This window comes from Phyllobates terribilis, unplaced genomic scaffold (assembly GCF_046119375.1).
Source record: "Phyllobates terribilis strain yellow unplaced genomic scaffold, ASM4611937v1 Scaffold_2__4_contigs__length_985480577, whole genome shotgun sequence".
Taxonomy (NCBI): domain Eukaryota; kingdom Metazoa; phylum Chordata; class Amphibia; order Anura; family Dendrobatidae; genus Phyllobates; species Phyllobates terribilis.
The window spans coordinates 12,378,459-12,399,451 of record NW_027362762.1 but is presented as its reverse complement, the minus strand read 5'-3'; positions in this window follow the sequence as shown (position 1 = coordinate 12,399,451).

The window sequence follows — 20,993 nt, the reverse complement described above, 5'->3', positions numbered from 1 at the left end:
GTAGAGGGGACAGAGGAGTCTGCAGGAGGTGGAGGGGACAGAGGAGTCTGCAGGAGGTGGAGGGGACAGAGGAGTCTGCAGGAGGTAGAGGAGACAGAGGAGTCTGCAGGAGGTAGAGGGGACAGAGGAGTCTGCAGGAGGTGGAGGGGACAGAGGAGTCTGCAGGAGGTGGAGGGGACAGAGGAGTCTGCAGGAGGTGGAGGGGGCAGAGGAGTCTGCAGGAGGTGGAGGGGGCAGAGGAGTCTGCAGGAGGTAGAGGGGACAGAGGAGTCTGCAGGAGGTGGAGGGGACAGAGGAGTCTGCAAGAGGTGGAGGAGGCAGAGGAGTCTGCAGGAGGTGGAGGGGGCAGAGGAGTCTGCAGGAGGTGGAGGGGACAGAGGAGTCTGCAGGAGGTGGAGGGGACAGAGGAGTCTGCAGGAGGTGGAGGAGGCAGAGGAGTCTGCAGGAGGTAGAGGGGACAGAGGAGTCTGCAGGAGGTAGAGGGGACAGAGGAGTCTGCAGGAGGTGGAGGGGACAGAGGAGTCTGCTGGAGGTGGAGGGGACAGAGGAGTCTGCTGGAGGTGGAGGGGACAGAGGAGTCTGCAGGAGGTGGAGGGGACAGAGGAGTCTGCTGGAGGTGGAGGGGACAGAGGAGTCTGCAGGAGGTGGAGGGGACAGAGGAGTCTGCAGGAGGTGGAGGGGACAGAGGAGTCTGCTGGAGGTGGAGGGGACAGAGGAGTCTGCAGGAGGTGGAGGGGACAGAGGAGTCTGCAGGAGGTAGAGGGGACAGAGGAGTCTGCAGGAGGTGGAGGGGACAGAGGAGTCTGCTGGAGGTGGAGGGGACAGAGGAGTCTGCAGGAGGTGGAGGGGACAGAGGAGTCTGCAGGAGGTGGAGGGGACAGAGGAGTCTGCAGGAGGTGGAGGGGACAGAGGAGTCTGCTGGAGGTGGAGGGGACAGAGGAGTCTGCTGGAGGTGGAGGGGACAGAGGAGTCTGCTGGAGGTGGAGGGGACAGAGGAGTCTGCAGGAGGTAGAGGGGACAGAGGAGTCTGCAGGAGGTGGAGGGGACAGAGGAGTCTGCTGGAGGTGGAGGGGACAGAGGAGTCTGCAGGAGGTGGAGGGGACAGAGGAGTCTGCAGGAGGTGGAGGGGACAGAGGAGTCTGCAGGAGGTGGAGGGGACAGAGGAGTCTGCAGGAGGTGGAGGAGGCAGAGGAGTCTGCAGGAGGTAGAGGGGACAGAGGAGTCTGCAGGAGGTAGAGGGGACAGAGGAGTCTGCAGGAGGTAGAGGGGACAGAGGAGTCTGCTGGAGGTGGAGGGGACAGAGGAGTCTGCAGGAGGTGGAGGAGGCAGAGGAGTCTGCAGGAGGTAGAGGGGACAGAGGAGTCTGCAGGAGGTAGAGGGGACAGAGGAGTCTGCAGGAGGTAGAGGGGACAGAGGAGTCTGCAGGAGGTGGAGGGGACAGAGGAGTCTGCAGGAGGTGGAGGGGACAGAGGAGTCTGCAGGAGGTGGAGGGGACAGAGGAGTCTGCAGGAGGTGGAGGGGACAGAGGAGTCTGCAGGAGGTGGAGGAGGCAGAGGAGTCTGCAGGAGGTAGAGGGGACAGAGGAGTCTGCAGGAGGTAGAGGGGACAGAGGAGTCTGCAGGAGGTAGAGGGGACAGAGGAGTCTGCTGGAGGTGGAGGGGACAGAGGAGTCTGCAGGAGGTGGAGGAGGCAGAGGAGTCTGCAGGAGGTAGAGGGGACAGAGGAGTCTGCAGGAGGTAGAGGGGACAGAGGAGTCTGCAGGAGGTGGAGGGGACAGAGGAGTCTGCAGGAGGTAGCGGCTTTTGAAAGACATAAAACAGTCTGAAGTGGATAGAGGGGTTTGGAGAAAGAAAGGGGGGCATGGAGATGGAGGAAGAAGTCAAGAAGATGATAGGGTGTGACGATGATACAGCTTAAAATCTAAATCAGCCAGACGATTAGATTTGTTAAGTTATAAGAAATACACTATTATCTTTGTGTTTCTGTTGACTTATAATTGTACACTGTGGGCAGAGTTATTAGGCAAGTTGTATTTTAGAGGATTATTTTTATTATTGATCAACAATTATGTTCTCAATCACCCAAAAGACTCATAAATCTCCAAGCTTAATATTTTTGGAAGTTGGAGTGGGTTTTTTTTAGATTTGGTATCTTACGAGGATATCTATTTGTGCAGGTAACTATTACTGTGCAGAATTATTAGGCAACTTAATAAAAACCAAATATAATCCCATCTCACGTGTTTATTTTCACCAGGTAAACCAATATCAGTGCACAAAATTTAGAGATAAACATTTCTGACATGCAAAAACAAAAACAAAAAAATGAGTGATGAATATAGCGACCATTCTTTATGATGACACTCAGCAGCCTCCATCCATAGATTCTGTCAGTTGCTTGATTTGTTTTCCATCAGCATTGCGTGCAGCAGCCACCACAGCCTCCCAGACACTGTTCCCAGAGGTGTACTGTTTTCCCTCCCTGTAGATCTCACCACAGCCTCCCAGACACTGCTCCCAGAGGTGTACTGTTTTCCCTCCCTGTAGATCTCACCACAGCCTCCCAGACACTGCTCCCAGAGGTGTACTGTTTTCCCTCCCTGTAGATCTCACCACAGCCTCCCAGACACTGTTCCGAGAGGTGTACTGTTTTCCCTCCCTGAGGATCTCACATTTTATGATGGACAACAGGTTCTCTATGGGGTTCAGATCAGGTGAACAAGGGGGCCATGTCATTATTTTTTCTTCTTTTAGACCTTTACTGGCCAGCCACGCTGTGGAGTAGTTGGATGCATGTGATGGAGCATTGTCCTGCATGAAAATCATGTTTTTCTTGAACGATACCGACTTCTTCCTGTACCACTGCTTGAAGAAGTTGTCTTCCAGAAACTGGCAGTAGGTCTGGGAGTTGAGCTTCACTCCAGTAACGTTGCAGCTCTGAAATATGGCAAAACTGGTGGCGAATGGCATCTTGGCAGCTTCACGCTTGATTTTCCTCAATTCATGGGCAGTTATTTTGCCCCTTTTTTGGCCGACACGTTTCTTGCGACCCTGTTGGCTATTTGCCATGAAACGCTTGATTGTTCGGTGATCATGCTTCAAAAGTTTGGAAATTTCAAGACCGGTGCATCCCTCTGCAAGACATCTCACAATTTTGGACTTTTCAGAGCCCATCAAATCTCTCTTCTGACCCAAGTTGCCTAATAATTAAGCCCACCTTATATAGGGTGTTGATATCATTAGTCAGCATCCCTCCTCATTACAGAGATGCAGATCACCAGATTTACTTCATTGGTAGTTGGCTCTCAAGCCTATACAGCTTGGAGTAGGACGACATGTAGAAAAAGCAGCATGTGATCAAAATACTCATTTGTCTAATAATTCTGCACACGGTGTATGTGTATTTCTGTGGCTGGTCAAGAATGTCATACTATTTGTATAAAACTGAATGTTGACTTATCTTCGTTTGGAAACAATGATGTTTGCTAATATGCTAATTACATATTGTACTAAAAGCCAGCTGAATGTTGATTTAAAGAACCCACTGTATACAAACTATGTAAATTGATTAGCTAAAACAATTATTATTATTATTTATTATTATAGCGCCATTAATTCCATGGCACTTTACATGTGAAAAAGGGATATACATGGCAAACAACAAGTACAATAGTTTGAACAAAAACAAGTCACCGACTGGAACAGGAGGAGAAAGGACCCTGCCCGTGAAGGCTCACAATCTACAAGGGATGGGTGAGGATACAGTAGGTGAGGGTAGAGCTGGTCGTGCAGCGGTATGGTGGAGCGAGGACCCTGCCCGCGAGGGCTCACAATCTACAAGGGATGGGTGAGGATACAGTAGGTGAGGGTATAGCTGGTCGTGCAACGGTATGGTGGAGCGAGGACCCTGCCCGCGAGGGCTCACAATCTACAGGGGATGGGTGAGGATACAGTAGGTGAGGGTAGAGCTGGTCGTGCAGTGGTATGGTGGAGCGAGGACCCTGCCCGCGAGGGCTCACAGTCTACAGGGGATGGGTGAGGATACAGTAGGTGAAGGTAGAGCTGGTCGTGCAGCGGTATGGTGGAGCGAGGATTCTGCCCGCGAGGGCTCACAGTCTACAGGGGATGGGTGAGGATACAGTAGGTGAGGGTAGAGCTGGTCATACAGCGGTATGGTGGAACGAGGACCCTGCCCGCGAGGACTCACAGTCTACAAGGGATGGGTGAGGATACAGTAGGTGAGGGTAGAGCTGGTCGTGCAGAGGTATGGTGGAGCGAGGACCCTGCCCGCGAGGGCTCACAGTCTACAGGGGATGGGTGAGGATACAGTAGGTGAGGGTAGAGCTGGTCGTGCAGCGGTATGGTGGAGCGAGGATCCTGCCCGCGAGGGCTCACAGTCTACAGGGGATGGGTGAGGATACAGTAGGTGAGGGTAGAGCTGGTCATACAGCGGTATGGTGGAACGAGGACCCTGCCCGCGAGGACTCACAGTCTACAAGGGATGGGTGAGGATACAGTAGGTGAGGGTAGAGCTGGTCGTGCAGAGGTATGGTGGAGCGAGGACCCTGCCCGCGAGGGCTCACAGTCTACAGGGGATGGGTGAGGATACAGTAGGTGAAGGTAGAGCTGGTCGTGCAGCAGTATGGTGGAGCGAGGGTTTCTGCAGGTTGTAGGCTTGTCGGAAGAGGTGGTTCCTTTTGAAGGTAGGCGAGAGTGTGTCGTGTTGGGGTAGAGAGTTCCAGAGTAGTGGGGGATGCACGGGAGAAATCTTGTATGCGATTGTGGGAGGAGGAGATAAGAGGGGAGTAGAGAAGGAGATCTTGTGAGGATTGGAGGTTGCGTGCAGGTAAGTACAGGGAGACTAGGTCACAGATGTATGGAAGAGACAGGTTGTGAATGGCTTTGTATGCCAGGGTTAGGGTCTTGAACTTGAGTCTCTGGGCAATGGGGAGCCAGTGAAGGGATTGACAGAGAGGAGAGGCCGGGGAATAGCGGGGGGACAGGTGGATTAGTCGGGCAGCAGAGTTTAGGATAGATTGCAGGGTGTGAGAGTGTTAGAGGGGAGGTCACAGAGCAGGAGGTTGCCGTAATCAAGGCGAGAGATGATGAGGGCGTGCACTAGTGTTTTTGCAGATTCATGGTTGGGGAATGTGCGGATCCGGAAAATATTTTTGAGTTGGAGTCAGCAGGAAGTGGAAAGGGCTTGGATATGAGGTTTAAAGGAGAGATCAGAGTCAAAGGTTACCCCGAGGCAGCGAGCTTGCAGAACTGGGGAGAGTGGACAGCCATTGACTTTGATAGATAGGTCAGGTGGGGGGTTGAGTGAGATGGTGAAAAGATCTAGCAGAGAAGAAAAATTAAATGACGGACAGACATTGCAGGATTCGGGGTAGTAACAAGTTGATATCAGTTCCAGAGAGGTAGATCTGTGTGTCCTCAGCATAGACAATGAGACCTGAGTGCTGCCCTTTCCCCCCAACCTGTGACTGATAACCTTACACAGATGTAAATATAAACAGGGATGTCTGTAGTGCTGCAAGCTGAATCAAAGAGAACCAGAAAGGCTTTACAAGGAGAATGACAGACATCCATAAGGACAGTAGATGGATAGCATGGCGGCTCCATCCAAAGCGACACAGATTTGGATTCTACATGATTCTAGCCTAAGGGTAGCCTAAGGCCTTGTACCTCGATAGACTGCTAGCTTCCTAAGCTTGCCGCTACCTTCTCTCTGTGGGGGCCCACCAGAAGCGGGGGGCCACTGGTTGAGGTAGTTGGCCCTGAAAGTCCCAAAGTCGCAGCTGTTCTATCCCAGGTGGGCCAGCGGAAGGATGAGACTGTGTAATGTTGCACCATCTTGGGTATTTGCTGGGACTGTTCTATGTGTTTATTGCCCATTTTGTGGCTCAATAAAGTATTGCCACGCTGTTTTACCCTCACCCTGTGTTGTCTGAGTAGCGTTACGCCCACGGAAGATCCCGGGTCTTCACAAAGGGCCTAGACTAGGACAGTAGAGTCTTTTACAGTACAAAGCAGTGTGTAGGAAACAGTTGGGTTTGGATTAAACAGAGCAGTTTGAAGCGCAGCAGAAGGATCTGAATGGAACAGAGGGGTCAGTAGGGCAGAGGGATCAGGGAAAAGAATCTGGATGAAACATAGAAGTCTGGTTGGGGTCGAAGAGTCTGAAAAGTGGTAATCTGGAGGGGGCAGAGTTCTCTGGATGGGGCGTAAGGGGTGTGGACTGAACTGTCACGTTCCTACTCCTGAAGACACCAATCGCTTTAAGTGAAGAGTGTTGTGTGTCATATATATAGTGTGTCATGTGAATTGTATTGCATTGTGGTGTCTGCCTGTGTAATGTATAGTGTAAGATAAGTAATGTAGTGCACAGTGTGTAGTGTAAGGAAGTTCTGCCCAGCAACAGACAGCAGGGGCAGAAGTAGTTAAGTGATCTACAGCTCCACGTGTGCATCTCTTCATCACCGCCCCTGTGCCCTGACTGCTTGCCCATAGGCTTCTCCTGTGACTAATACACTGGTACGTATAGTGAGGGCCCTTATGGGCTCTATATTGTTCATACATGGCTATCATCATTATATATATCTACTATTAAGGGCATACTACGATATTATATTTATAATTCTCTCAGGTAAGGAGGGAGTGCTGCCCGGAACCCCAACACCTGCATCCAACACTACACGGCTCCAGGCCGGCTGGAAGGACAAGATGCAATGTGTTTTCCTGCTGAGCCCTGATCCTGGCTGGAGTGGGGGGAACCCAGAGGTAGGGGGAACCAGTAGTGGGTGTGGCTGGAGGAAGCAGTTAAGGGGAGCACTATAGTGTGAGGTATAAAATGGGAAGTCATTTTAGGCAGTTCAGTTCAGAACAGCAGTTCAGTCAGTGGTGAACAGTCTGGGAGCAGAGTCTCTTTAGGAGCTAGTCCTAGAGGCCCAGGAGGGGAGCAGAGGAGTAGGCTCCGTTCTAAGAAGGGATCCTAGGGGGTACGGCGAGTGCAGGACGGCACCCTTACGCCCCGAATCTGTCAGAAGACAGAGGGATCGTAGGACGCAAGAAGGGACCGGCCCCTGGTCCAGCTGTGTTACTCCAAGACTCGGCTGGGAAAACTGGATGCTTCTGGCTTATATAGTCAGTTGCTCATTCTAATCCCCGTGAGGGTCAAGCAGGTCCGGGAACTCCAACGAGACAGGAGGGACTTCAGAGCACCCGAGCGGGATTGAGAGTGGGGAAGCGCAGGGCAGGAAGGAGAAAGACCCAGCGTGAAGACGGTCTAGTTAGGAACACGAGAAAGTGGGGTTCTGTCAGGTACTCCTGGTCTGCCTGAGGAAGAGCTGAACCCCTGCCTGGTGAACGCAGCACGACGTTGGAGGCCGACAACTGTACAGTGCACCAGTGGAACTGTCATAAGAACTGTGAGTAAAAACTCGGATGACTGCACCGCACTGCCTCCATCCCCTTCTTTCATCTGCGCTATCTCTCCCTCACGGCACTACAATGCCCAGCGCAACCTTTCACATCCTACACTGCCCTGGAGCTAGCTCTATCTGTGGAGAGCCACACCATCCCTGCTGCCGTAACACCAGCTCCAGAGGACTGCTCCGCAGCGGCGGCTCCCCTAGCCGCATTCCACAGGTGGCATCACAAACTTTCCAAATCCCCTATAAATAACCCCCCTTTTTACTGACCGCCCTGGGTCATGGACCGGGCCAGCCACCGTGATATTCCCCATACCGGCATCCGTAAGAGGCCCGGATGCCGAGTACCCCACGGCCCAGGGCGCGCGTCAGCTCTGGCGGCACGAACAGGATATGTGACCAACCCGTTATCGGCGGGTGAAGTGTGCCTAGAGAACTGTGTTATGATACTGAATGTGGTGCCTGCCCCAGAAGAACGGGCGCCATTATGGGCGTGATCAAAGACAACAATATGGAACCTCCCATCGTGGGCCGGGTCCCAGAATGGCGCCAAAAGCATACCCTGCCCCTTGCAACAGTGACTGTCCGCATAGATGTGTCCGACAAGGCAGGGAGGACGTCGCAAGGAGTGACCGACAGCAAACAGCCATGGGACCGCCCCCGAAAGAGGAGAGGAGGAGGAGAGAAGGAATGGAGACAGGGTGTGGTCTTAATTGAGATTGGGGAAGCGCAGGGCAGGAAGGAGAAAGACCCAGCGTGAAGACGGTCTAGTTAGGAACACGAGAAAGTGGGGTTCTGTCAGGTACTCCTGGTCTGCCTGAGGAAGAGCTGAACCCCTGCCTCGTGAACGCAGCACGACGTTGGAGGCCGACAACTGTACAGTGCACCAGTGGAACTGTCATAAGAACTGTGAGTAAAAACTCGGATGACTGCACCGCACTGCCTCCGTCCCCTTCTTTCATCTGCGCCATCTCTCCCTCACGGCACTACAACGCCCAGCACAACCTTTCACATCCTACACTGCCCTGGAGCTAGCTTTACCTGTGGGGAGCCACACCATCCCTGCTGCAGTAACACCAGTTCCAGAGGACTGCTCCGCAGCAGTGGCACCCTTTGGCCGCATTCCACAGGTGGCGTCACGAACTGTCCAAATCCCCTATAAATAACCCCCATTTTTACTGACCGCCCTGGGTCACGGACCAGGCCAGCCACCATGATATTCCCCATACCGGCATCCGTAAGAGGCCCGGCTGTCGAGTACCCCACGGCCCAGGGCGCGCGTCAACTCAATCTCAGAATAGAAGCAGATGAGTGCGTTGCTGCTTGGTGACTTGTGTTGGATACTATGGATCAAGGTGATAAATTTGCTATGAAGGAACAATTTGTGAAAAAGGTGCACTTGGAAGGGGGTTTTAAATCTGGAGTTTTGCAGAATCTATTGAAGATGTTGTGGAGGCTATGTTAACTAATGTTAGGACGATGCAGTCCGAGACAAAGGGTGATGGGGCTAAAGTTTTTGTGTACCATTTACCTTGGGTTGCATCTGCCGATACAAGAAGACCGGAGGTGGGGGGGGTACGGCCAACTTCCGCAAATAGGCAGGTCCCAGTCAGTAGAACCCCCGCCCGGAATCCCAATAGGGGTCCTGTGTAATTCTCTTGGGGACAATTTGGACACATTAGACGTTTGTGTCCTCCTTTTGTGTCAGAGAATGAACCGCAAGAATCCCGAGAACCCCAAGCACCCCAGGTGCCATTTAATCGTCAGAAGCCCCAGGAGTTCTCTAGACCCCCTCCTGGAGGTGGACCTCCGAATCCAGTTGTGAATGACCCTAGGCAGTATCAGCAGTATAACAGCCTTCAAATGGTTAACCCAGTCTCTCAGGAGCCTTCTGCTCCTGCTCCCTTCTTCCCTAGTTCCCATCCAGTCAGGCCCAGAGATCAATGCTATTCAGGGAAGAGTCACCCTCCTTGTCCCTACGCTCCTTTGGACAAGCTGCAGGAGCATGAGGACCGGGTTTTTACTGAAGATCTCTTTGGGGCAGAGGTGGGAGCTGTGGGAAGGAAGCCGTGCCTAGATGGGGATGATGGATTTTTTGGGTTTCCGACCACAGGTAACTCTGACTGATGGGGTGCTCCCTCTGTTCCCCTTGCCCTCCTTGCCCCTCTTTCCCTGGGCAAGGACGGAAGGCCTTATGTCAGGGGGAGAATAGAGAGGCTGCCGTGGGAAGACCTCCTCATCGATACAGGAGCCTCAATTTCAGTAACAAGACACAAATTGCAGTCACCCCCTGGACTGCCTGAGACCACCACTTTGGTAGGATTTGAGGGCTCCTGTATTCAAGCAAAAAGTCATCCAGTGGACATAGGAGGATCAAAGAAAAGGGGTCTTCGATGCACTTTTTGGGGTAAATCTACAGTTCTGGTCCACTATGCAGGGTACTGATGTTTTTGGAGCAATGGGGATTGTTGTGGCGGAACAGAGAAGCAACTATTTGAGGAGTTGGAGAGTCACAAATTACCCATTGCCAGTGTAGGTTCATGGACTTACTGATGAGAATGCTGACAATGATGTTATAAATAAAGGAATTGAAACAAAGGTTCACTGAATTGAATATTTCAAAGAAAACTGATTGCGGGTTAGTGCAAACTCAAAGTTGATGGTGAAAAGCTTCCACCTTTCCAGGGTCAGTACCGAATTCCTGAGGATGCGATTCCCTACATAAGGGCTGCGGTCAGTGAATTAGAAAAACAAGGTGTTGTTGTAAAAGGTAATTCCCCATGTAACAGTCCCATTTTACCTGTAAAAAAAAGTAAGATGGTCGCTTTCACGAGACTTGTAAATAAGTGCACTCCCTCAGCAGCCCACCTTGTTGCATCTGTCCCCGACATTGTCACAGCTGAGGAGCGATTGTAAAGTGTTTTCTTGTATGGACATTACAAATGGCTTTTCCTCCGTACCCCTAACACCTGAACCTGCCCTCCGCTTTGCATTCACCTTTGAGAATGTGCAGGACTTGTTCACGCGGTTGCCCATGGGAGTCCACAGTTCCCCTGTGTATTTCCATCAGGTCTTAGAACCCTTTAGTTATGGAAACAAAGTCTTACAATATGTTGATGATTACTTGCTAATTCAAACTGTTGATGAATATAAAACCAAAGAGAGACCCTTGAGAGTGTGTGTCAGACCCTGCATGAGGCAGGACTCAAAATGAGCCTAGATAAAGTACAACTGATGAAGTCAGAGATTACATTTTTGGGTGTCAATTTCTGCAGAAGCATAGAAACAGGGTTAAAGCTATCCAAGCTGTTCCCATACCAACTAATATTACTGAGCTTAGAAAATTTTTGGGTCTTGTTAATTTTTCCAGAAAATGTATTAAGGACTTGTCTCATCTGGCTAAACCACTGCTGAAAAAAATGTGCATTTTGCCCCGATTTTGAAGTGTTTTTTTGATGCGTTTTTGTACAGCAATGAATGCTTTTTGGAGCTAAATAAAGATATTTGAAAAAAGAAACGTGGGACATTGCTTTAACCCTTGGATTACCATCAGACTTGGGGTGAGTATATTGGTTAATTTAAATTATTAAAGAATATGTCTGTTGTATTTCAAATAAAGTGTTTTACTCTGTGTGTGTGTTTATTTAACCTCTTTACTTTACTTAGGTTTAATAATGACACATTTTCATCACTAAACAAAGGGCTAGGTGTCAGATAATCCCATAAACCTTAATCTCATTAGCATTCCCACTCATGTCATTTCTGGGGCAGCTGAGAGCTGCTATTTTTAGCCTAGGAAGGTTCCCATAGGCAAACATGTTCCCTGGCTATTAATAACAGCTCACAGGTGTTTCATTAGCTGCTACGTTCCCACGATCAGCAACAAGCAGCACTTTGGAGACAGTGTATCTTAACTGCGTCCAAAATGCTGTGTTCTAATGCCACACTTTCAAATGGTCAAAAGCGTCTCCGCTACAGAAATTGACATGCTGTGGGTGAGTTTGGGTACATGCCCTTGATTAGGAGCCGCTGTGGTTTTGAAGCTGCGTGTTTATGCAGAGTCAAAACCACAACGTCCAGATGTTACAGCATAGTGGATGGGATCTCTAGAAATCTCATGTCCACTATGCATACATCTGAGGCTGCGGATCACCCATGGATACTGACATGCAGCTCGTCTTTCAGGACCGCAGCATGTCAAATTCTCTTGCGGAGTTGCTAGTCTCCGCAACAGAAATTTGACCATGTGAAAAAAATGAGGATTTAACTGCGTTCAATAGAACACAGCGTTTTAGACACAGCAACAATATGCTGTGTCCAAAGCGCTGCTACATCCAGATTGTGGGCACATAGCTTAATATTAAACAAAATGGCGTGGGCTCCCACGTCATTTTCATAACCAGTAGAGGGAAAGCCGACTGCTGGGAGCTGATATTAGTATCCGGGGAAGGGGCCATTAGCCAAATATGTTCCCTGGCTATTAATAACAGCCCCCAGCTGTTTGCTTAGCCTTTACTGGCTAGATTACAGGGGGACCCCAGAAAAAAATTGATGTAGGGTCCCCCTTTAAAATCTAACCAGAAAAGGCTAAACAGACAGCTGCGGGCTATTATTAATAGCCAGGGAAGGGGCCATGGATCCTGGCCCCCTCCACAGCTAATAATATCAGCTCTCTGCAGCCCCAGAAATGGCGTATACATAAGATGTGTCAAATCTGGAGCTAAGCCTCCTCTCCTGCCACTGCCGTGTAGCGGTGGCGAAAGGGGTAATAGGGTTGGGGTTCATGTCAGTTTTGTATTGGCAGCTGACATGAAGCCCAGGTTAGTAATGGAGGGCGTCTATGAGACGCCCCCATTACTAACCCCGTAGTAAGGTTTTTGACATTTTTTAAATAAAGACACAGCCAGAATAAAGTCTTTTATTTTAAATAAAATTCCACATGGTTTTTATCTTTTATTTAAGAATTAAAAACACTGTATGCTCACCTAACATCCAATTCCCAAAGCCCTCGTCACCTGTAAGAAACCAAAAATAAAAAACAACCATATCCCTCACCTGTCATGACGTAATCCCAGTGTCACATGATGATCCGGGTCACTTCTACAGCAGCCACATCAGCAATGTGACTGCTGTAGAGGACAGCACTGTATACACTGTCAGGAGTGTTCACTCCTGTCAGTGTACATCGCTGCGCTGCTGGGGCAGAGTTCACCGGAGTTCATCAGCTGAACAGCAGTTGAGAGCTCTGGAACCTCACTTACTGCATCAGTGTTGCGTGGGAAAATTCTCACACAGCACCAGTCCCATAAGTGAGGGCACCGGAGCTCGTCAGTAGATCTTCAGCTGATGAACTCTGGTGAACTCAGTCCCGGCAGCGCAGTGATGTACACCGCCGGGAGAGAGCACGCTCCTGTCAGTATATCGCTGGCTGTTGGGTGATCGGATTGCCATGGGACATCGGGAGGACGGCGGACAGGTGAGAATAAAGTGTTTTTATTTTAATATAGATTTATTTTTACTTTTTTTTTAGCACAGTGCACAGACGCCAGCTGAGGAGACTACTTCTTCCCTCAGCCGTGCCTGCTCCCGCTATTGTCAGCAGGATCGGCTGTAGGATGATGGGAAGAGTAGTCTCCCGTGGTCAATTCTTTGTGTGTGTTTTCCGCGTCATAGACTTGAATTGAGTCAGTCAAATACGCAGCAAACAACAGATTTTCATATTTGACTCCTGTGACCATGAACCTATTTGAGGATCTGTAGATGGCGATTCACACTGTATAGTGGGACTCTGATAGTGTGAGAGGGGGAGAAGACCCAGAAAATCCAGAAACCCAAGAATGAGAAGAAACAGAGAACACAGAGATCAAAAGACTTAACTATTATGGGACTTATCATTTTGGGACTAATACTTTAATGACTTTTTATTATGTTTTTTTTAACTTTTTTTAGGGATTTTTGCCGCTCCAGACACAAGTTTATAAAATGATGAATTACTTTGATAATCCTGTTTATAATAATTCAACTTGGCATATTACATCAATGTAACATTGTAATCTGGAAACAGTACAAGAGGGGGACTTGTAAGAGAATGAGAAGTCCTAATATTCTGAACAGCCATGTTAAACCTAGCAGCCATCTTGTGCAAAGTTTGAGCTAACTAACTTTTGCGGGAATTGGATGTTTTGCTCCCAGCAGTTCGCCCCCAGCAATTCGCCCCCAGGTACATTTCGCCCTGCACATTTCATCCCCAGCATTTGGCCCCCAGGATGTTTTGCCCCCGCACATTTCACCCCCGCACATATCGCCCCCAGTTCGCCCCGGTCCGGGGGCGAAACGTGCGGGGGCGAAATGTGCGGGGGCAAATCTTCCTGGGGGTGAAATGATAGGGGCGAAATGTGCGGGGGCGAAATGTACCTGGGGGCGAACTGATGGGGGCGAACTGCTGGTGGCAAATTGCTGGGGGCGAACTGCTGGGGGCGAAACTTTCTATAACCAACTTTTGCAGCTAATGAGATGCAATTCTGGCTGCTCTACTCACAATGGAGCCATAAAATGATGTCGGAGCCATTAGCAGGTATGGTTAGTATACACAAAGATTAATAGGAGCAGCTGCAGGTCATTGTGAAAGTAAATAAGTGGTGTGTTATATGGTAGTAAATAGTGTCATTGTAATTGTGGTATAGAAATTAGGACAATTGTCAATATATGGAGAATTATGGAAAAAACGACATTGGTTAAAAGGGACATGGGGATTTATGGATTGTAATGGAATTTGGTGTAATACTCATCAATATTCTCATGTTGTATTACACTTTCTTTGTTCTAAAATACACGTCTCTCTGCAGTATGATGTTATCATGTATACACCCTTTGCCACAATATGTAGTTTCTGTATAAAAAGGCTCTAATTCAGGGCCACACCATCGCCAGACCAAGGCCAGTCTATCGCCTCACCATCGTCAGACCAAGGCCAGTCTATCGCCACACCATCGTCAGACTAAGGCCAGTCCATCGCCACACCATCGCCATACCAAGGCCAGTCTATCGCCACACCATCGTCAGACTAAGGCCAGTCCATTGCCACACCATCGCCAGACCAAGGTCACACCGTCCCCAGACCAAGGCCACACCATCGCCAGACCAAGGCCAGTCCATCGCCAGTCCATCGCCACACCATCGTCAGACCAAGGTCATACCATCTCCAGATCAAGGTCATACCATCTCCAGATCAAGGCCATACCATCTCCAAACTAAGGCCACACCATCGCCAGACCAAGGCCAGTCCATCGCCACACCATCGCCAGACTAAGGCCAGTCCATTGCCAGACCAAGGCCAGTCCATCGTCACACCATTGCCAGACCAAGGCCATACCATTTCCAGACCCAGGCCAGTCCATCGCCATTGTTGCTTAGCTTATATAGACACCTGCGCGTGTCAGCTTACTTTGCCTTTCTGCATTCTGAACTGTTCTCTTGCGTATCTCTGAATAATCTTCACTCTCTGCTTCAAAGAAGAATTGTCTACATTGTCTTCTCGGCCCTTCCAGCTCTCAGTAAGGACTTTCTTACAAAAACAAGAGGTGGAAGAAGAGCTGCAGGAGCTGAAGCATTCAGTATAGTACAATTACCATCACTTCACTGAAGGTTAGTGACTCGCCCAGGGGGATATGGGGGACTCGGTACTCGGGCCTTTACCTTCTTGGGATGTCACGGCAGTCGGCTCCTGGGCCCGTACCCTGGGGTCACTCTTAAAAAGGGGGTTGTTGCTTGAAGGGATGATAAACGGTTTTGTCTCGTGACGCCACCTGTGGTTCCTGGTAATGGGTACCAGCGCTGCTGCAGACCTCCGGGGGTGATGGGATGGCAGCTGAGATGTTTCTGCTCCCCACAGGTGGAGCGGGCCCCCGGGGCAGGGTTGATGGAAGGGATGCAGGTGAGAGGTGGCCCGGTCAGGTCAGGGGGAATGACGGACACGCACACAGGGGATTCGCTTCAGTACCTTTACTGGTGTGAACGGCAGGTATGGTCCAGGGTACTTAGTAGGAAGGGTGCACTTCTGGACCCTCCCCAGTGAGCGGGTAGTAGGCCTCCTGATCCGTTTCTTCCTCTCTCTCTCTGAAGCTCCTGACCAGCCGGAACTAGGCCTAGCTTCTGTACTGTTTCACTCTCTCACCTGTCTGCTTGGTAGTAAGAACTTTTCTCTGGCTACCACTATCCCTGGACGCTGGGGCCTTCATGGTTCCTAGTTCTGTAGATGATTGTAGCTTCAGGTTGACCAGGGGTCTGGAATCCTCCTGGTATACCAGTTATTCCTACTGGGCGTAGAGGACCCTGTAGGCGCGGACCCGGTGTACGGCTTGTGTTCTGGGGTCAGCTTAAGATGCTCCTCTGCCCCCTTAACTCCTCTCTCCTCTCCTTGCCTCTGGCCATGCTCTAGGCCCTCAGGCTTCAGCACGTGCTTTAGGCCTTGGCTTGCCCTCAGCACAGCAGCTCAACAGGTGCTGCCTCTTCACTGATCTCAAGTGCCAGCACACTCTCCCTACCTAAGTCCACCCTCCTGTATATATATCCCTAACAGGCTTTCTCTGGTGGTATGAGGTGGAAGTGTGGAGGTGTCTGTGTGTACTAAGGGCCTCTTGTGGAGAAGTCCGTCCATGCACCCTTTTGGGTCCTGTGGTACGTGTGTGTAGCAGGGTGCCACATTCCCCCCTAGTACAACTCAGTACTCCTGGACTGAAGCATTTTTTTGTAAACTGGTCACAACAACAATTACGATAACAATAACACATATCAAAGTTACAGTGAGTCCCATGACCAGGTGTCCATCTCACTGGTGAAGGTGCAACATGAGCAGCATGAGGGACCCGTCCGAAAACCCCCAACGTAGGCCCTGGGCGTGGCTACAGGGCATAAGTGATCCAGGTGTTGGACCACGTCTTTGGCCGCGCCAAACGGGTTTTTGTTCAGTGGTCTTTTAATATAAAACCAATAGGGGGCACTTTAATAAGTGCAACTATTTACAATGGACAGTTTTTGACTGCTCACAGTCCTCAGCCTGCAAGTCTTTATACCCTTTATGTGTAACTAAATGCACAGATATAACTTTTTCAGTTCACACAAACAATGCTATACCCTTCTGGGTAGCTATTTACACTGTAGGCATTTTGTACCTTATTCCCTATACCTGGTAGGGATTTGGCCTTGGGTGCTGCGTGTGGATCTACGTAGCACTGGGGTGATACAGGTGTCTGTGCATGCACTATCCGCTAACCTATCAGGTGTACGTGCAGGTAAGTTATAGAACTGCCTCAATATCTCTATAGGACTGGCAAGTGCACTGTTTACTGGACCCTCAGGTCCGGCTTCAACTGGTGATCCTCCTCTTATTGGGGACTCTTCCTGTTCCTGAGCAGGTTCTTCAAGGGCGCTCACAGGTTCTTCTTGTGGTGGAGGTTCTTCTGGTGGCTGACAGAAGTGTATTACTAGTATAATAACTGCTCCATCGAGTTGAGGCCAGTCCGCGGGGAAGTCTCCTAGAACTGTATGAACTACATCTTCCTTGGGTTTTTCCGGCATTATAAGAGGTACTTCTTCCTCCTGTGTCTTCAGTAGTCCTGGGCACAATTTCAAGTGGTCTCTTGAGACTGTTGTGGTTGTCCTACCTCCATCCTTGCTGATCAGGCAGGTTTTGGTGTTGTCAAATCCGGAATTTAACACGGTGTAGGGCTATCTTTCCCACTGGTCATCGAGCTTGTGACCCCTTCTTTTCCGCTTTAGCACTATTTCTCCGGGTGCCAAGGGTTCTGCTGTTGCATGCTTGTTATATTGGTCTTCTTGTCTTTCCCTCACTTTGTTTAGGCTGTCTTCAACACAGGCCTGTACTTTCCTGTACTGCTCCTCTTGCCGATTTGTGTCCCAATCTTCAGTGGACGTATCTGCCGCAGGTTCTACCACTCCGAGTTCCAGTTCCATGGGCAATTTTCTGGGTCTTGCTCTCATGAGGTACGCTGGGGTACAATTTGTAGAAATCACGGGTATGTGGTTATACAGGTCCACTAGGTCAGGTAGCTTTTCTGGCCACTGGTTCCTCTCTTCCAAAGGTAGGGTTTTTAACAGGTCAATGACGATGTTATTCATTTTCTGGCACATACCGTTGGTTTGAGGATGATATAGCGTAGTCCGGATCTTCTTACATCCATACAGGTGACAGAATTCTTTAAACAGCTCAGCTTCAGAGGCAGGGCCTTCATCTGTCAGCACTTTGTCCGGGTATCCATGGGGCCTGCAGAAGTAAGTTTGGAATGTTCTTGTTGCAGTTTCTGCTGTCAGGTCCTTGACAGGGGCTACCACCAGGAACCGGGAATAATGATCCACCATGGTCAGTGCATAGGAATAACCTGATCTGCTGTGCGACAGTTTGACGTGATCCAGAGCGACAATCTCCAGGGGTTGGGTTGTTTTGATGGACTGCAAGGGTGCTTTCTGACTTCCGTAGTCTTTCCTTCTGAGGCTACAGGGTCCATAATTCCGGCACCACCTCTCTATGGAGCTCCGCATTCCAACCCAATAGAACCGGTCCTTCAGCAGGGTTTTCAGCTTCTTCCAGCCAAAATGACCTGCTTGATCATGGTAGGCCTCTAGCACCATATGGATATCTTTCCTGGGTACTACAATCTGCCACACCATTTCATGGGTCTAGCGGTTGACATACCTTCTGCACAGCTTCTCTCTGTAGATGGAAAGCCGGCTTCTCTCATTCCAGAGGTGTCTTGTGGAGGAGCATCCTTCTCCAGGTGAGAACCTTCTTGGGTTATCAGTCCTTTGATGAGGCTGACAACCGGGTCACTGTCCTGGGTCTCCTTCCAGCTGTGATGAGGTAAAGGGTTTAGCGTCTTACCATGACGTCTTCTGGAGGTGTGTTGCTCGTGGACCATTCCATTTCTGTGGAAAGCAGGTAATTCAATTTCTTCTAGGTCATCCACTTCATCCTCGGTGTCTGACTGGTGAGGCATCCTTGACAGGGCATCAGCACTGGTGTTCTTGTGACCTGCCCGGTACTTGATTGTGAACTGATAATTCGACAGTCTGGCCACCCAACGCTGTTCCATGGCTCCCAACCTGGCTGTCTCCAGGTGTGTCAAGGGGTTATTGTCGGTAAAGGCTGTAAATTTAGTTGAGGCTAGGTAATGTTTGAATCGTTCAGTGATAGCCCAGACCAAAGCCAGGAACTCCAGTTTGAAGGAACTGTAATTCTCCGGGTTCCTCTCAGTAGGGCGAAGCTTCCTGCTGGCATACGCAATTACCTTTTCTCTGCCGTTTTGCTTCTGGGACAACACAGCTCCCAGTCCCTCGTTGATGGCGTCTGTGTATAACAGGAAAGGTTGGCTGTAGTCGGGGTAAGCCAGGATTTCCTCACAGGTTAGGGCTTCCTTCATTAATGCAAAGGACTCAGTCTGTTCTTTGCCCCACTGGAATGGGGGACTTTTACCTCTTTTGGACTGTTCTACTAGGAGATCTTGTAAAGGGGGAGCCTTTTTGGTGTAGTCCTTAATGAACCTCCTGTAGTACCCGACCAGTCCCAGGAATTGACGTACCTCTTTGATGTTCCTTGGTTCAGGCCACTTCTGGATGGCAGTGACCTTCTCCGGTCTGGTGCTACCCCCTCCGAGCTGACTACGTGCCCCAGGTACTGAACCTTCCGTTTGAGCAGGTGGCACTTGGAAGGTTTTAGTTTCATCCCATACCGGGACAATGCCTCAAATACCTCCGCCAGGTGCTTTAGATGGTCTTCATACGTCCTCGAGTACACGATAACGTCATCCAGGTATAGCAGTACTGTCTGAAAGTTCCGGTGTCCCAAGCAACACTCCATCAGCCTCTGGAACGTTCCGGGTGCGTTGCAGAGTCCAAATGGCATGCTGTTGAATTCGCATAATCCCATCGGGGTGGTGAAGGCTGTCTTCTCACGGTCTTCCTCAGCAACAGAGACTTGCCAGTGCCCGCTAGTGAGATCCAATGTGGAGAAATAATTGGCAGATTTTAGTGCAGCCAGGAATTCCTCTATACGGGGCAAAGGGTATGCATCTTTATGTGTTATTCGAGTAATTTGTCTATAATCTACACACATCCTCACGCTATCGTCCTTCTTTATGACCAGGACCAGGGGAGCTGCCCAGGGGCTACAGCTATCCCTTACTACCCCTGCCTTTTTCATGTCATGTGTGGCACCCCTGGGGGTTCAGTTGCCACAGAGGTACTGCACCTCACCCCGAGGTGTGGTGTCTCCCTTCTCTCAGGTAAGGAGGGAGTGCTGCCCGGGACCCCAACACCTGCACATAACACATCTGCATCTCTGGCTGATATGGGCATAAAAGGGGACAAACTTATGGTGTGACCCCCATGCTCCCCTGACCTCTACCCCATTCAGAACCTTTGGAGCATCATTAAAAGGAGTGTCTATGATGGCGGGAGGCAGTTCACATCTAAGCAACAGCTCTGGGAGGGTATTCTGTCCTCATGCAAAACAATTGAAGCAGAAACCATCCAAAACCTGACAAATTCAATGGACGAGAGAGTTCAGAAGCTCCTTTCCAACAAGGGGTCCTATGTGCAAATGTAACATCACCTAGAATAAAGTTTTGAGTTGAAAACTGTTTGATTTCAGTGTGTAATAACCGGCTAATGCTTAGAATATCACAAATGACCATTTTTTTGTTCTTTATTAAAATAAAAAGGTTGAAAACTCTGCTGTGCATAATAATTTGGAACATGCATTTTGAGGGCAGTTTGAGTTTTTTATTTTTTATAAATATCCTGTTATCATCGGCAGTTTGTACAAAAACCTTTCAATTGTCTCTAATAGTTATTTGACTGGAAAATTACAATGACTGCAATTCATATAGGGAATTTGGGAAAATCTGAGAAAATATTATTTGCATAATAATTTGGAACACAGTGTAGTGGGATAGTTTTAGAAGTCAGGTCGTTCCGGATGCGGCGATACCAAATATGTGTACTTTTATTGTTTGTTTGTTTGTTTGTTTTTTCATAATAACATTTATTGATGGGAACATTATATTTTTTTTTTGGTGGATTATATTTTTTATTTATTTTTTAATATTTTTACAATTTATTTTTTTTTTTTCACTTTCTGAAAGTTTTTTTATTTGTATACTTTGTCCCACTATGGGACTTTCACTTTTTTTATTCTGATCGCCTGCATAGCACAGTAATGGAGCACCATCCCAGTGCTATGCAGGCTGTCAGCGCTGCACAGAGAGAAGATCGTTTGGTCATGCACTGCGCATGAACAAACGATCTTACTGCTGTCTGGTGACCCGGATGTTGTCATGATGACATTGGGTCGTCATGGCAATGTGGCGCCCTGCTGCGCATTAGTGCCACAGATCCCAGAGGGGTGCATGGACGGATTCCTCCACAAGAGGCGCTCATAGCATTCACACACCTCCACCTTCCACCTCAGACCAGCAGAGGGAGCCCGTTAGGGATATAAATAAGGAAGGTGGAGCTAGGCAGTCAGTCTAAGTCTGGAGTCCACAGA